The 8,545-nt window shown below is 37.2% G+C and overlaps 1 non-coding gene across 1 annotated transcript; it reads right to left on the minus strand.

Annotated features, from left to right (window-relative positions):
• Positions 1-5,818: 5,818 nt before the first annotated feature.
• Positions 5,819-5,981, minus strand: LOC115872213. The gene has a single exon (XR_004047741.1). It is a non-coding gene; the product is annotated as a U1 spliceosomal RNA (small nuclear RNA).
• Between the last annotated feature and the right edge of the window lie 2,564 nt (positions 5,982-8,545).

The raw sequence follows: 8,545 nt of genomic DNA on the forward strand, positions 1-8,545 counted from the left end.
AGTTGTCGAGGATTTCCTTTTGCTTTGATCCACAATCAATACTCATGGAAGCAGCAGTCAAGAGATTAAAATATAGTTGCATTTGTTAAATCTGCTGCATTTTTGAGGACTTCCAATTTCCCTATATTTGTATGTAACACATTCCAAGTTCTGATCATAAAGCAAATTTTGCAGCTGTTTGTCTTTAACTTCAGTCCTGCCCCATCAACAAATTAAGATTCGGAAGTCTTCACTCCCGCAGACTTCACCCGACGACTCTCTTCCTCATGGTCCACTCAACTTTAAGACATCATCAATCAGCTCCTCCTCAGTCACATTGTCAGTGCCCTCCAACCAGAGGACCCAGCATTATCTCCTACCATGTTCTAATTCCCTTCATTAGGCTGTCAGTATTTGGCAATATTTCTAACCTATGTAAAGTTTTGTTTGTTTTTTTCCCCGTGGCTCCTACCATTGAAGTGGGGAGCCAGTCCTTCTTTGTTGTCTGTTCTTAGACTGAAAGCTCCACTGAAACTTGTACATTGGGGTGATCCTACTGGCATTTGATTACTCCAGTGATGTAGCTTCCAGCACCATAGCAACACATAAGCCATCATAGTATGACAAGCTGACGGAGAAGAAGTGGCATGTATAAATAATGATCTATAAATATTTCATTTATTAAAGCTACCTACTCAAGTGATAGATCAAATATGTATCTTCTCTCAAGGTAACTGCAACTCCCACAAATGATTGGGTGTGCCCATGCAAATAAGGGCACACTGATATACGAAAAAGTCAGTTTTAGATGCCAGCCCCCTATGTATGAGGGTCATCTCAGAAGCCAGAACAGAGAGAATTCCAAGCAGCATAGAGCACCAGTGCATACTCAAGATCCATTCCTACTTGATAGATAGAGGTTAAGCTGTACTGAGACCAGACCCAAGGCAAGGAGACCAGGAGACAAGGAGTAGCACGAATAATAAGAGACCTTAAGGCAGAGTGGCACACACATGTCCTAGCCTATGGAGACTGGAGGCAAAGCCTCCACATAGCTGTGAGGCTGAGGACCAGAGGAAGAGACTTGGCTTCTGGCTGAGGAGAAGCACTGCTGAGGACAAAGTCTTTGTCTTTACTTTTTTCTGATCTTGGCTTGTAACTTCCTAATGATCTCATGTAGTTGTATTTTCTGTAAGTTCTGTGTGGCCATTATAATGGATATCCAATCCAGAGGAAAATGAGAGTGTTACGGTAGGAACACTCGATGTCAGATGATAAAAAGAATGATGGAGGATAGAGGCATGTCTGACCTCGGCCTTTTGGCAAATGGTCTTCGGCTAGTTTAAAGATTGATTCTCTTTCCCTTTATTGTAGCCAGAGGAAGCAAAATATGGCCCTTGTGTTATTTACACATCCACTCTTTGCGCTATTATCTTCTGAGGCATCAGTATTGAATATATGGTATATTCAATTATTCTTTACAGTATTATTTCTAACAATTTAAAAATATATAGTTGTGAATTTATTAAAAATATACCTGGGTTAGGTTACAAAAGAAAGGGAATGTAATAATAAAACAAAAAATCACCTCTGAAATCTATAGTTTGCATATTATCACAAATTATTAGAGTTGGCTGCAAAATTGTACACATTAATCTTATATCCAGACTACACTAAATAAACTTATAAATATTGTAGATAAACAGATTGATAGCGATGGAAAGTGAATTTTTTGACTTTTGCCTCATGTTGGTGTTTCTTCTTGGGCTAGCCAGAAGTCAGATATGTCCATGTGGTTTACTGGGTTATTTTCTGGAAAGAATATGGAAAGTTAAAGGTTTGATTCTTTTCTTTGGTTGTTGTCTTTGGTTATCCCTGTTTTAAATGGATAAAATGAATGTGATTAGTGTATATTTTGAGCTTAGGGGCCAAAATCACACGTTGAAATTCTCAGAGCTGCTCAGTGAAAATGGCTGACAGAATGTCCAAATGACTGACAGAAAGTCTGCTCTGGTCTGATGTTGTCAGAGGCCTAATCCCATATTTTGTATCAATAGGACAGTTTAGATATGAATAAAGATAAGACAAATAAGGAATGAACTTTACTGTTTTAAGAATTGAGATTAATATCGGATTCTACTTTGTTTTTACTGATTTCTTCTGCTTATTATTGTTGATATAATGATTGATAGAAATGATTATTGGGAAGTATGAAAATAGAGTTTGTAAGCCTTGCCTACAGCCATTAAAATTTGAATCTTTAAATGGAATAGGACTCGCCTGCAAGGGAGCTTCTGAGAGGATAAACCCCATCCAGTGCTTTGGAGTACTCAGGGCATTTGCATTCCAAGAGACTAGCCTAGGGGGTTATTGACAGATTGAAGGAAAAGGAACTTTGGCTTTTAGAATCTTTAACTGGTGGTTTCTTGTCAGAAGTTGGAAGAAAAATCTGAAACCCTGAAGAAAACTCCGCTCTAGGACTTAATGGTTAAAGGGAGTCTGTGGCAGGCTTAAATGCTTGCTAGGTGACCGCCTGGATCCACTTGTTGATTGAAAGTGAGAGAAATACACCAATAAAGAGACGGGTTGAGTCTAGCCACTGACACCCATGGACCTGGTTTACAGGGAGTAGAGGACAAGATGAGAGTGGGTTGACTGGTCTGAAGTTCATGACCTAGCCCAAGGGGCTAGGGTTATTGAGAATTTGTGATGAGTCCATGGTCTAATGACTAGGCAACTAATGGGCACCCTAGTGAGGCTAAGTGAGGCAGCCCACCTTGAGTTGACCAGAACCTAAGCAGATGAAGATATCTCAGCCTGTGAACTGGTACATATTGCTGCAAACTTTATGGATGGCCTCTCTGATTTGACTCGGCTTATGGATGTAGACTCACAAGGTTCCAACTGGAATGAAGATTCTTCACATAAAAGAACATGATTGTCTCCTCAGAGCACTGGGTTGATGTAAGTGGGAAATACAGAAATCGGATACCCAAAATGGGGTGGAAAAAGTAATGAAGTGGCTGACTTACAAACTTTCATAGATGGGAGAATATAGTCATAGGATTATAGGATTAAAGTGTAGATGTTACATAATTGCAATTGTTAAGCATAGGATATTTTTGTTTTGTTCATTTATAGATTGTTATGTTTAAATGGGGTTGGCATATATTGAATTGTATGCATTTTAGTTTTATCTTGTTAGGTACAAATATGATTTTATTATTCTTTGTTTGAAAATTATATTTGGCGAAAGAGTTGTGTGAAAGTGTCAAATTGACAAGGGGTGGTCTGTGGTAGTTATATAATCTGTTATCAATTTGTGACTTACGAGTGAAGGGGTGGAGTTTAGCCTGTCAATCAGGACACAGCTTGATGACCTCATTTGGAGGTGCTAAGGAGATAAATAGCTCACTGGAGGTGGGACACAAGCTCACTCCCTGCAAGACATTCCTGTTGAAAAGACACATGGAGCTACACTAGTGCCCTGAGCTGGAGGAGCCATGTAGTCACCGCTGCCAGCGCTGAGATGACCTTCCACCTGCTGGCCTGTGATCTTCCTGCATTTGGTGTCATTGCATGTGTTTCGTGAGTCTGAAGAGGACTTTATAGATTGGTATCAGACATATGGATTAATATCAGACTTAAAGACTTGATCTAGACTTGACTGGGATGTTTTCACAGTGTTCAATTGCTCTTGTACATAAAGCTCTTTTTTATACATATGTGAGTGTCCATAAATTTGTTTCTCTAGTCTACTCAGACTAACACAAGTGTCATTGAGTCAGCTCCAACCCGTCACAACCCTATGTACAACAGAACGAAATACTGTCTAATCCTATACCGTTCTCATAATTATTCCTATCCTTGCCTATTGGTGAAAGTACTGATTCTTATATTCCTTCTTCTTTTCTCCCTGTTGGTGTTTTTTTCTTTTCTTCTTCTTCCGGAACATTCATAATAGATGGCTGCAACATCTACCAGCATAATATAATCATTCATCTTTTTATTCTAGATTTTATGATGTGAAAGACAGGGACTATTAATATTTCACTGTAATAGCCCATATATTTTGCATAGTGCCCATAATACATAGATCCTTAATAATGGTGATGGTCTTGTTTTTTATAAGAGCAATGAACCTCTATTAAGGAGAAGACATTGTGTTCAATACAAGACATAATAAAGTGTCACATTCTAATAGAAGAGTCAGCCATGCAAGATACTATTATCCATAATCAAGAAAAACAGAAGACAACAAATAATCAGCACCAAGTTTAAAAGGGGAGCACTAAGGTGATGCACAGTGTTACCATCCTAAGCTGCTATCTAGGACATTGAAGGTCTGAACCCAGCCTGAGATGCCATGAAAGAATATCCAGGCGTTCTGTCTATACAAGTCCTATGGTGCACACTGCTACTCGAACACACAGCATTTCCGTACATGAATTTAGTTCCACACCAAATGATATTTTATGTTAAGAAGACTTGCCTAACATGTCATAGTTCATTTGGATTATGAAAAATAATTAGAGATATAGTCTCACTCCTCAAGCTAGTGTTTGAGAATGGCTGAAATAATACCTTTTCTTTTGTAAAATGAGGTACACCTGCCTGTGTATACTTAGATGTTCAAAGCTTTTGATGTGCCATTTTATGAACTGACATGGATGTTCTGTAACATTATATAACAAATAATAGAATGTGAGCTATGAAGCATATACAGTAACTATGAAGTAAAGCCATCGTTTTTGTAAACATTACATATTATATGAATGAGCCACATCATTTTCCTGCAATTTCGTACCTCTCTAGCTATGCATAAATACATAAACAATCTTTTATAAAATATATGTTGTAGACTAACCATTACAGTATGTCTTGAAAAAAATTACATACTATTTTAAAAAGTTGAATATAAAATAGGGCTTTAAAAAATCCTGGAATTCATTTTTTACATGTTTCTAAGCAAACAACAGAGTTTAAATAATATATTAAAATTTAACTAAGAAATAGAAGCAAATAGGTTACTTGCACAAAACATTACATTTTTATCACTCTCAATTAATTCTCAATTTTCAAAGGTGTTAATGACTGTCTCATGATGCCTAACATGGACCCCAAGAACTTGTGGGCTCATTATTTGGTGATGATCATGATCATGATCAGGCACACTGAAGTTATTACTCTATAATATCTTAATGACATGGAAGAATTAGAATCAGAATAGTACTTATTAACACATTGACGCATTGCCAAAGTACCTAACTTTTACCCAGGGAGCAGCTTACAAATTGTGAGCATCTGGGTGGTTATGTACTGAGCTCCCTCAGGTGGACACGGAAATGCTTGCCCTTCTCCAGAGACACCTTTCCAGGCATGACACCTGCTCTACAATAGCTTTCAAAGGAAAAGACATAAACACACTGTAAGTTGTAATAAGGCAACAGCGAATTAGAAAACCTGGTAATATCAAATTAGGAGGTTTGGAAGTATCTTATTAGGAAAACAAAGAATAGCAATTCTATTTTTATATTACAATGATAACTTTTAACATATGTGTTAATCTGATAATGCTTTCTTATAGTGTCTTTTCCACTATATGAATATCCATTGAATAATGGGGAGTCATTTAATCCAACAGGTCATAATGTTCTGGCATTACAAGTAATTATTTACAAAATTAGAGGTGGATTCAGTGGTGTCTTCTTTATCTATGACTCCAACATTTGACTTACATCATTTAAATGTTATATTTAATTTTGTTTTAAGAGTCTTAAGGAACATAAAGAATTAGAAACATAAAGAATCCTAACTAAAGGGTAATATTTTTCCCCCTAAGGGGAGAGCATGAATGCAGTTCCCCACTACCAAAAATTATGCAGTCGAGTTTCCCACATCTGGGGAAATTGCAGGGGTCCGCATATCCGGAGTGCAATGGATAAGCCTCACCCTGGGAAAATCACCTTCATGACCATGGTATCTCCCTGTCAGGTAAGTATAATATAGGATACATTTATTTAGAATTCCTAACAGACATTTTAAAATACTTTTTTTACTTGTGGAAAATATTAACTAATTCTTATTAGATATGATATTGTTTAGAATTAAGTAATATATGTATAAATATATGTATTTCAAATAGCATCTGAGTCACTTTTGGTAGACAACGTTCAAAGGACCTTTCAGGATAAGAGAAAATAGGAAGAAGGACTTGGTGATGAACTTTTAATAAATAGTCCAGTGAAAATCTTATGGATAACAATACAGCACTGTCAGATTTAGTACCAGAATATGGGTCCTTCCTGTTGGAAGGCACTCATAACACCAATGGGGAACTGGCTATAGCCATACTTTTTAGTACCCCAGTCAGCTTTTAGGATCTCTTGGGTTATTATTGACCTTTTAGGACCCCAGTCAGCTACTCAACAAAGTTGAATATAGACCATTGTCTCTGGGGTCTATATTGTGCTAGTTGACCTTTATGTCCCCTGAAACTATGACCCTGAGCCCCCAGGCCCAGCTACTCACTCCCTTATGATAATTGTTTGTGTCTAAGAAGTTTTCATAATTTTGCCTGGTATAAACTCTAGTATATCCACAGATATATTTTCAGCAAAGAAAAATGATCATGCACACACATATGTTCTTTGCCAAACCTAAATATATTCATAGAGACACTCCCACTCTTCCTTCCACACTCATTCAGCCTGCAAATCTATATACATCCATACATATTCATACATCTGCTAGATCACTCATATTTTAGGATTGTATATATAATATTTACTTTTGTTGTCTGAAATCCTTGCACTCAACTCAGTCTTCCTCTGTCTATCATTTTTGTTGCCCTTTCTTTCACCCAAATTAACATGGGTCCACTTTCTAAATAAGTAGCTGATCTTTCTCTTCTCACCCCTGATAAGTATAAAAGAAAGCTTCTTTTAATGTGAAAACCTTTTCCTTTATACTAATGGTCTCATACAGTATTTGTCCTTTGATATATAATTTCATTCAACATAATATCCTCCAGGTTCATTCAAGTTATTAGATATTTTGTAGACTCATCATTAGTCTTTAACATTTTAGAATACTCCATTGTGTGAATGTCACATAGTGTGTTTATCAATTGTTTCTGTGATGGGCGTTTAGGTTGTTTCCATCTTTTTGGCTTGCAAACAGTGTTGTGGTGAACATGGTTGTGAACACATCTATTCACATCATGACTTCTATTTCTTTAAGATATACGCCAAGAAGAGGATTTCTGGGTTATTTGGTATTTCTTTACCCAAAATTTGAGGAAACATCATACCATTTTCCACAATGGTTGTACCATTTTACTATTCCATTAGTAGTAGATAAATCTTCCAGTATCTCTGTATCCTCTCCAGCACTTTTTAAAGTTTTTATTCTTTAAAAAGTTTGCGACTGATGCGGGTGTGAGATGACAACTCACTGAGGTTTTGATTTACTTCTCTCTAACAGCTAATGACCATGAGCGTTTCCTCAAGTTCGATGGTCTGCTTTAGTGAGGTGATTATTTATGCCATCTTCCTTTTTAAAATAGAATTATTTATTATTTTCTTGTTGAGGTCATTAAGTCTTCAATAAAATATAAATTGAATATCTCTGTTGGTTTGTCATTTCCAAAAATGTTTTTTCTGCTCTGTGTTCCTTTTATTCTCGTGGTGTGCTGTCTTGATGCGCATGATGGTGTAATTTCTAGGGCGTTCTAGTCATCTAGTTTGTCTTTGGATATTTAAGTGTTGTCAGTTATCTTTAATAACATGTTAGGGTCATGTATTAAGGCCTCTAATTTTGTCCCTAATTTTTCACTGATAATTTTTTATTTATAGGGTTTACATTTAGATCTTTGATCTATCTTGAGGGAGGAATAATCTGAATATATTTTGCTCAGCAAGCACAGGACAATAACAGGGATTATTATGAGGACTTTTGTTAAAAAGACTCATGCATTGGTGAGGAAAAGGACAGGAAATTTACAGCAAGCCACGTTCCCATTATGGCAATGCACGTATTCTTCCCTGCAGGGCAGCATGGCTGTCCTAGGAGAATTCATTGGGGAACCTTATCTCATCTGCCCTCTTGCCCTGACTTGGCCACTTTAAACTTCTTCCTGTTTCCAAACTCAATGAACACACAAAATGTGTCCCTGGAGGATGCCAAGACTGCTATTTGATGTGTAATTCAAATTGGGAAACATTCTTCAGGGCAGAGTGGGAGAGATAAAAAAGTACCTTCATGTAGGAGACTGGAGAGACTGACTATTAACTTACATTACAGAAGGGTTTGAGAGGGTACAATCTACAGGAGAAAACTTATATACAAAAGTGGTAGCGAACAGTTTGGGCTCCAGAGGTGGGGGTGTGGGGGTGGGGTATCCCTGCAGTATAGACACTCCAGGGCCCTGGACTGAACAAGGCACAGGCTTAAATACCTTCTCTGCACAGAACTTGCTACACACGACAGGTTTACACACAAAGGGATGGTATGCAATACAAAGGTTTATAAGGAAGCCTTAACATGTCAGCCAAGTTGTTCATGG

The sequence above is a fragment of the Echinops telfairi genome, unplaced genomic scaffold (genome assembly GCF_000313985.2).
Source record: "Echinops telfairi isolate 266 unplaced genomic scaffold, ASM31398v2 ScPeMD7_3;HRSCAF=10, whole genome shotgun sequence".
NCBI classification, from domain to species: domain Eukaryota; kingdom Metazoa; phylum Chordata; class Mammalia; order Afrosoricida; family Tenrecidae; genus Echinops; species Echinops telfairi.